Source organism: Calonectris borealis, chromosome 15 (assembly GCF_964195595.1).
Source record: "Calonectris borealis chromosome 15, bCalBor7.hap1.2, whole genome shotgun sequence".
In the NCBI taxonomy this organism is placed as follows: domain Eukaryota; kingdom Metazoa; phylum Chordata; class Aves; order Procellariiformes; family Procellariidae; genus Calonectris; species Calonectris borealis.
The window spans coordinates 4,579,636-4,587,260 of record NC_134326.1 but is presented as its reverse complement, the minus strand read 5'-3'; the positions used below and the strand labels follow the sequence as shown (position 1 = coordinate 4,587,260).

The following is a 7,625-nucleotide window of genomic DNA, read 5'->3' as shown; positions in this document are numbered from 1 at the left end:
TAAAAGAGCATTTGTGCTATCCACAGTTAGTTTGAATTCTACTTAATTGTTTATTACTCTGAGGTCTCTGAAGGATCAGGAATATGGAATAAAATATTTCTACCACCTCAGCCTTTGTGAAAACATTCACAACCTGTTAAACACGAGGGTCAGTAACTTTGAAATGATCTCACAATTTGATTTCATTATATTTTAATTGTAAATGATATATTCCAGGGTTCACGGAGGGTGAGAAGCTGGGACTAAGGGAACATTAAACCCCTGCTTTTTTTAAATTCTCCAGCCAGATGTACTGCAGGCAGGTGCAACACAAACTCCCAAATACCCTGCTAACGTAACGAAAGCCTGACCTAGCGGGACCGATCTGAACGGGCTTTTCAGCCTGCATGCTTATTCAATTCGGTCTGCGGAAAGGCTGCCAACCGGGGGACGCGGTGCCAGAAGCGTGGTGGTTTTTTTAATGCAAAGTTGCAAAACCACAAAACTCATTTTTACTAGTGACCTTTTTACCACTAATTGTCGGGGTACTTTAAAAAAAAAAAAAGAAGTTACTTTGGTCAGGGCTGAAACGACATCCCAGAAACGCTCCTCCGGCAGCTGCTCCCTAACCCCGCGCTGTTTTCCCAGTGTTTGCATCCAAACTAGACTGGGTCCTGCTTGGATGAGTCAGACAGCTTTTTGGGTTGTTGTTTTCTCTTTTTCTTGCAAAGCAGCTTTTGATTGTGAAATAAATCACCGAAAAATAGCTGGAGTGTTGGAAAGAGGGAGCAAGGAGTAGGGGGCGGGGGTACAGACAAGGAGAGGCTCCAGGGCCGTGTCTGCACCAACTGCTGCATGAAGGTGGTTGTTTTTTTCCCCTTGCTTTTGCTGTTTTTTCCCTCTAAGAACACACAGGTCTATTCTACTTTATTTCTACAGCTTTTTTAGACATGGACTAGTCAGTAGTTACAGCTGGACTCACTCTCCCTATGAGAGTTTGACCAAGTTTTGATCTCCTTTGCCCAGGTTTTCATACCGATTCATTCCCTAATTTCATTAGAATTGGCGACGTGTAAGAGGTGTATTTGTGAGCAGAGCTTGACCTACTTTTTCCACCTCCTCTGCCGAGCGTTTTACGAAGGGATTTAGCCGAAGCTCGGCTGGGGGCAGCGGGACTCTCAGCCAGGCGACCTTTCAAGCCTGTCCAGTTCTGCGCTCTCCATACACCTCCTCGGAGAATCCCAATTTCGAGTGAAAAAAGGAGACCAGTCTACTTTAACGAGTCCCAATAAATTAAAACAATTCAATGTTCTTGGGCTACTTTATTTATAATTTTTGCCATGTTGCAGTTTCAGCTAAAACGGTGTAAAAGCTGGTCTTTCTTGCATCGTTTCTATGCACTGAAATACTTCTGGAAATGCCTTAAAATGTAGACAGTATTTACACAAAAATGCCCAGCAGAAAGCTGAGCGGCAACGTCCCCTGTGAGCAGGTACCTCACAGGAAGAGTGTGCTGCTGCTTCAGCAGAAAAACCCAAATTAAAGAACAACCCCCCCCTGGATCTGGCCTCCTGCCGTGCTCAATGGTCCCAAGGTGCTGCTGAAATCGGCAGAGCTGCACCTCGGGCACAAGCTTGGGTCTGCTGAAATTTATGGCAAATCTCCCACCGCTGTCAACGGGCCCAGATTGCCACGATGGGTTTCTGTTGTTGCTTGTACAGATAGCAAATTGAGAAATTTCCAGCCTAAATGAGAAAGAACCACAATCTGCAATAAAGCATCTGATGACTAGCGGCTTGGGGATTGCGCTCGGTCACATCCATCTCAATCCATCCCCCACGATGAGGGAAATACCCCTTCTACCGAGGGATTTCGTTATTGCTGGTTCTGTTTGTTATTTTCAGCCTTTGTCTCCAAAAAATTTTCACGTGGTCCAAAAGCCCTAAGGTGATTTCCTCTCCCGCTCCAAAGCCACGTCTTCACTAAGCCCAGCAACCGCTGCGGGACGGCTTGTTTGTAAACACGAGGTGAAAGCACTTTGCTCTGGTTTTTCTTTCTGTCAGCACATCCCAATTTTCTCTTTTTTCCTCACTTCCCAGTATTTATAATTATCTCCGGAAAACATTCCTGGTCTCTAACTTGTCCAGGCTGGTTTATAGCAGCGTTTAACATTCAAAACCAGCCCTGTTGATTGGCCGGTGGCTGGGTCACACGGCAGCTCCCCGATTGGCTGAGCCCAACACGTTGGGGCGTGGTTTAGCGGAGCACGAAACCACCCGCTAAATCGTAACCGAAAGCAGCTGAGCCTTAGCGCTGGGCGGGAGGGCACGACCAGCTCTGCGGGCACGGCCGCCTCTTGCCTCACTTTGTCTCCATCCCCACCGCACCGCGCTGCGTCTTCACGCACTTGCTTCTGAAAGCTCTCCGCTTTCAGAAACAGGAGTTTAGCAGTAAACAGTTTATGGAGTTATTTACAGCTCAATTTACTGAGCATCCTACCGGAACAATGAAGGAATGCTGCGGCGTGCGTTGTCTGTCGAGTGCGGTCAGCAGGAGAGGCGTCTTCTCTGGGGTTTTTAATGCGTTTTGAACCCCTCCGCTTCCTCCACTCCACAACCATCTGAGCAGTTCCAATGCAAGCCTTACAGACGGGAAAACTGAACGTAGAAAATGTCAGGAACCCAGAAATGCAATCAAAGAAAAGCCAAAAATGGGTAACCTATAATTTTCAGGGTTTTTTTTTCTTAATTATCCCAAAGGATCTACACTTGAGCTCTGCCAGAAGCCTGGGTAGATGGGCAATTTGTCAGGGGAAAAAAGCACCGTGCCACCACTGCCGTGTTGAGAGGGAGATGCTAACGGGCAGGCTCCTCATCCCGCACCAGCGTCTGGTTTTGCTTGGACTGCATTTTGAATTTCACTTTCATTACCTCTGAGCCTGAAATTTTTCAAGGAAGCCCTCCAAAGTCTTTGAAATTTTGCTCTCACTTGAAGGCAGGGAAAGTTTTACCCTCAATTTAAGTGAGTATAGAGACACGAGAGCCCAAGGCAGTTTGGAAACATGTAGCTGAGAAGGTCTCCTATGATCTCCGTCACAGAATGGGGCTGCTCAGCATTTCCCGGACAACTCTGTTAATCTGAGGCTTAATTCATTAACGTTCAGAGTATAGAGCTCCTGAACTGAAAGCATCTAGAAAAGTGCAAATGGCCTCTGCCTTAACGAAATACCAGTTAGGTCTGAAGTAAAGGTGGAGGTTGCTTTCCAGGGAACAGCTTTAAAAATGAGTTCTCCAAAGCTGTAGCAGTACCATGGTCTCACTTCTGGTTTGGGGCTCCTCTAGGAGCTGGTTCCTCCAGAGACACAGCAGTGACCCTGTACCCCAGGAAAAGGGACTCTCGCCCCCATCAAGACCTAAGGCACAGCGCTGCCTCTCCACATCCCGACCGAGATTTCTCAGACCTCAGACCTAGTGGACAGAGGTTCTCTAGATGGTGTGACGGGCACCCCAGATCCCGTGCCGGGGAGAGATGGCTGGGGAAATTTGCAAAGAAGGGTCCTTTGGGCAGGAGCAAAGCCCAGCGCTGGCTGCAGAGTGGTGGGGCAGCGCGGTGCCGGTTCCCTGCTCCACACACCAGGCACAGCTCGAAGGAAGCAACGGCCGACACTGGGCGCTGGCACAGCTGAGGAGCAGCAACGGCAGCCAAATGTATGAGGTCTTCAGGCACCCTGCAGCTGCAGCCACCCGGGCTCTGCTGGCTTTGCTTGCCCTGGGAGGGGAGGTGGTGGCATTCAGCTTCTCCGCTTGCTGCACGTCGCTCAGATCAGCGCAGGCGACTTGTGAACTCCGGTTCCCTCTAAAACCCATCTCGCTGCTCAGTTCAGCAGGCGTATTGCTCTACCCAGCTCTGCCTGGATTTTAGCACAACATACCAGCGACACCGTGAAAGTCTGGCACCCACTACGCTACGCACCCCATCGGAGTAGCAGGAGCTACTCCGCGTGCGTCTGGCTCCTGCAACGCTCTCGGAGGCGAGCGCTTGCTAGCACTCCGCTGGCTGAGCCCATCGGCGCTACAGAACCAGGCAGAAACACCAGCCCACCTCCTCAGCTGGGCTAGGACCGTGCATCGCTGACATTAGCGGGGTTGCATCAGTTTTTGCCAGCTGCGGATACCGCCCACAGCTGTTGTATGTGACCTCTCCTCCCTATACCATCTGAATTTTCTGGGCTTTGAGAAAGCATGTACTCATATAAACAAAACCAGATACAGGAGGAGAGGAACCTGTTTAAGATTTGAGATGACAATTCTGCCCTCAGTTACACTTTCTTGAACAAGAGCAGATTTGGTTAGTAACAAGATACAGACCTAATTCTGATTATTTTTACACCAGCAAAGCCAATGACTCTGGGAGAATGAGAAGTGCTTTACACTGGCACTGGTGCAACACCAACCACCACTGCTGTTTAGTGCCCTGGACTTTTTCTCTGCAATATGGTTTCAAACGCTTGCGAGAGCTGAAAACAAAGAAATGAAATACCAGTCTCATGCAGACTTTAGAAATGAAAAATAAAATGTCCAGGAAATCCCTGCAAGGTTTTGGACTGAACAGGAAGATACATTACAGAACTTTTTCAACTTTTTTTTTTTCAACTTCCAAGCAGCAGAATGCCAAAATGCTAACAGGCAGGGCAAATTGAGCAAAAATAAAATATTCTGTGGACTGGGTTAGAAATTAAGGCAGTGTTTATTTTTTTATGCTTTACACTTTGGCCAGCATTTATCCCGAATGAAGGCAGCAAATGTTATTAGATTTCATGGAATGTAAATAAACAGTTATTGGTAAATACATTTTGGTGGTCTGCTTGTTACACTGCATGTCAGGAAAACTATAGGGAACTGGCAGGAGTTCAGACGTCTTCAAGGAACACAGAAAACAGACATATTTTACTAATTATAGCTAACAAAAACACTCTGAGATTACAGTTAAATTACATTAAAACATAACTTGTTGGCAAAGGCTGTGAGCATAATGCTTTGCCTATATCTTTCTGTATAATGTTTCATCGGAACAGAGCAGTAACATCGGGAAACCCTGGCACAGACCAAGCCGCTGCGGCCCATCGGGGCTGCTCCAGCCGGTCACTTTGTTTCCTGCAATAGTTTCTGCAGGTCCAGTGCAGTTTCTAGGAGGGTGAAGACCTGGGTTTGCCCGCAGCAGGTACCGCAGAGGGGTGACCTGACGTCTTCATCTGAGCCTGCGCAGATGGGAAGGGAAGGAAAAAGAGGCACCTGCTAAAGGCAAGGGGCTGCGCGCCCCCAGAAGCAGTGGCAGCTGGAGGGCTGCATGGCTGTAGCTCCCAACAGGAGCTTTTGTACCCACACCACCTTACCTGGATGGACCGACCACCTCTGGCCGAGTCCTCGCCGAGCTGCGAGCCGGGTGCCATGGCTGCACCACCGCAGTGCTCTGCTGCACCTTTTGCTCCTGTCTTCTGGGTCTTCTCTGCAACACGTCTATGGGACAAGGAGAGAAAGAAGGGATGGCTCTGGTCTGGAGTCTTCTGTGGGGCATAAAGTCGTGTTTTGGCTGGGTCAGTACACAGGGAACTCCCGCAGTTGATCGTGTGGCTAAAATCAGAAATACGCCTTGACCCAAGCCAGGAGTTCCCATAAGCATTTCAACTAACCTATTTCCCTCCCTGCAGAAATGGAATTGGGCAGACCATCCCCCTGCGCGAGCTGCCCAGGCAGAGTGCGTGACACGGCTGCTAAGGTCTCTGGCAGCCTTGCTCGCCCCCTGGGAGAGTCTCTGGCCGCGCACCCCCTCATCGCTCCCCAACTCCCCTCCCGCTCCCGGACCTGGCCCATGGCACTGCCCCACCATCAATGCCAACCATTTCTGCAAGAGCAGAGCCTCCTTAGCCATAGGAGGAAAACGAGGCCTTTCTGCAGAAACTGTTCTGTTTTGGTGATGTCCACAGTTGCCACAACTAAGGAGCTGTAGTGAACGCTGCCTCCCCCGTCCCCGCCACGCACCCGCAGCAAACGACCCACTGCGTGGGGCACGCATGAAAATCAACTGCAGAGATGCTTGCATTACACTGAATTAGATTATAAACTATTAACTTTATTTTTTTAAGTACAGTTCCATGAAGTCACTCGATAAAGGAAGATGCTCAGAAGCGTTGCACGTGAGCAGCATTCGGGTCACAGAACAACCAGGTGCAACGTGTTATTCTGTTGTCCCATGGTTGTACATCAGGAGAGGACAGTATTGTCACTTGACAGAAAGTCTCTAAAGTAGAACAATTTCCTTCCTTCTGCTGGCAGGATATTAACACTGAGCGGTCCCTGGCAGGGTGATGCAGCGAGGCTCGTAGCCCCGCCGTGCCACAATGATTATCCATTTTAAAACCAGGTAAATCAAGGTGGTCATTTAATCTGACCATTTAATCTGGCCACAATTTAGACTACGAGAAAGGCGCGTATCATTTTGTCTGCCAAGTAAATGAAAGGGCAATACACAGGCTTATCTCCCCAGAATATGAGTAACACTCCTGCCACTGTGCCCCGCTTCAGAAATACATGGTTCCCGTGGCTCGGGTTATTCTTGCATCCATGCCCGCATGTAAAGAAATCCCCTAATGAAATCATGCTTCATGATTACCCCATGGTAATCTCTTCACTTGGACTGTCTTTGTGTCACATTTATGGCCCATTCTTTGCTGGGAAGATTTTTACAGGGGATCTGAAGTTTAAAAGAAGACAGATGACAAGCTGTGATCGCGAGGAGGAGAGGCTCACCATATGGAAATAGAAAGCCCTGGCTCCCTCCTCTATCCCTCCTCCCCCCTCCCCTGCCGAGTTTCTCTACTTCACATGATGCTATTGGGATTTGAAGATCAGAATACAAATTAAATTATTAAACGAGGAACAAAAAAAACTCGGGCCTTTCCTTTCCATCCTCCCATGTGATCAGTAATTATAAATCAAAGTGGGGAAAACAACCCCGCTGGAAGCTGGCACTTGGGATATAGCCCAGTTGCCTGCAGAAGGATATAATGCTCAGGCGACACGTATATGCCTTTGCATGCTATGGGGGGTTCTTGCATGAATTGGTTCTATAGCTAAGAAATTATTATAATGGCAGAGACTTATTCACAGGGTGTATTTATTATACTATTTATTATTTACTTACCGGGAAAAGCAGAAGCACCGCCCCTCAATCCAGCGTGTTTCTCCAACATCGGACTCCCAGGCACCAAAAACCATGCAGTGTCCCCCAAAACAGGACAGCCGAACCCCCATCTGATGATTTTGAGCCCTTAATCACTGCAACCTTAATGCGTGGTAGCAATCACTTAAAGCCTAGGCAGTCAAAGAGAAACAATTTCAGCTGGACAGAACTTGAGATGTAGTCTTTGAGCTTATTTTGGTGTGGCAAATTTTAAACAAGTCTGGCCGGTCTCCAGTCTATACGTCGAGGGTGACCACATCAGATGAGCGCAGCCAGAGCAGGCGGGACCCGTTGCAGGGGCAGCCGCCGAGGGCTGAGCCCGTCCGGGGGCAGGAAAGGTGCTGTGAGCCCAGAGGGGACTCGCTGCTCGTGGTCCGGCTGTCAGCCCTCACACCTGCACCCCGGGG

General features: G+C 48.8%; 1 long non-coding RNA gene across 1 annotated transcript; it reads right to left on the bottom strand.

The window, feature by feature from the left end:
- Nucleotides 1–4,706: 4,706 nt before the first annotated feature.
- Nucleotides 4,707–7,421, bottom strand: LOC142088491 (uncharacterized). Its single transcript, XR_012675858.1, has 3 exons — nt 7,180–7,421; nt 5,372–5,495; nt 4,707–5,236 (listed from the first exon to the last, which is right to left on the bottom strand). It is a non-coding gene; the product is annotated as an uncharacterized LOC142088491 (long non-coding RNA).
- Between the last annotated feature and the right edge of the window lie 204 nt (nt 7,422–7,625).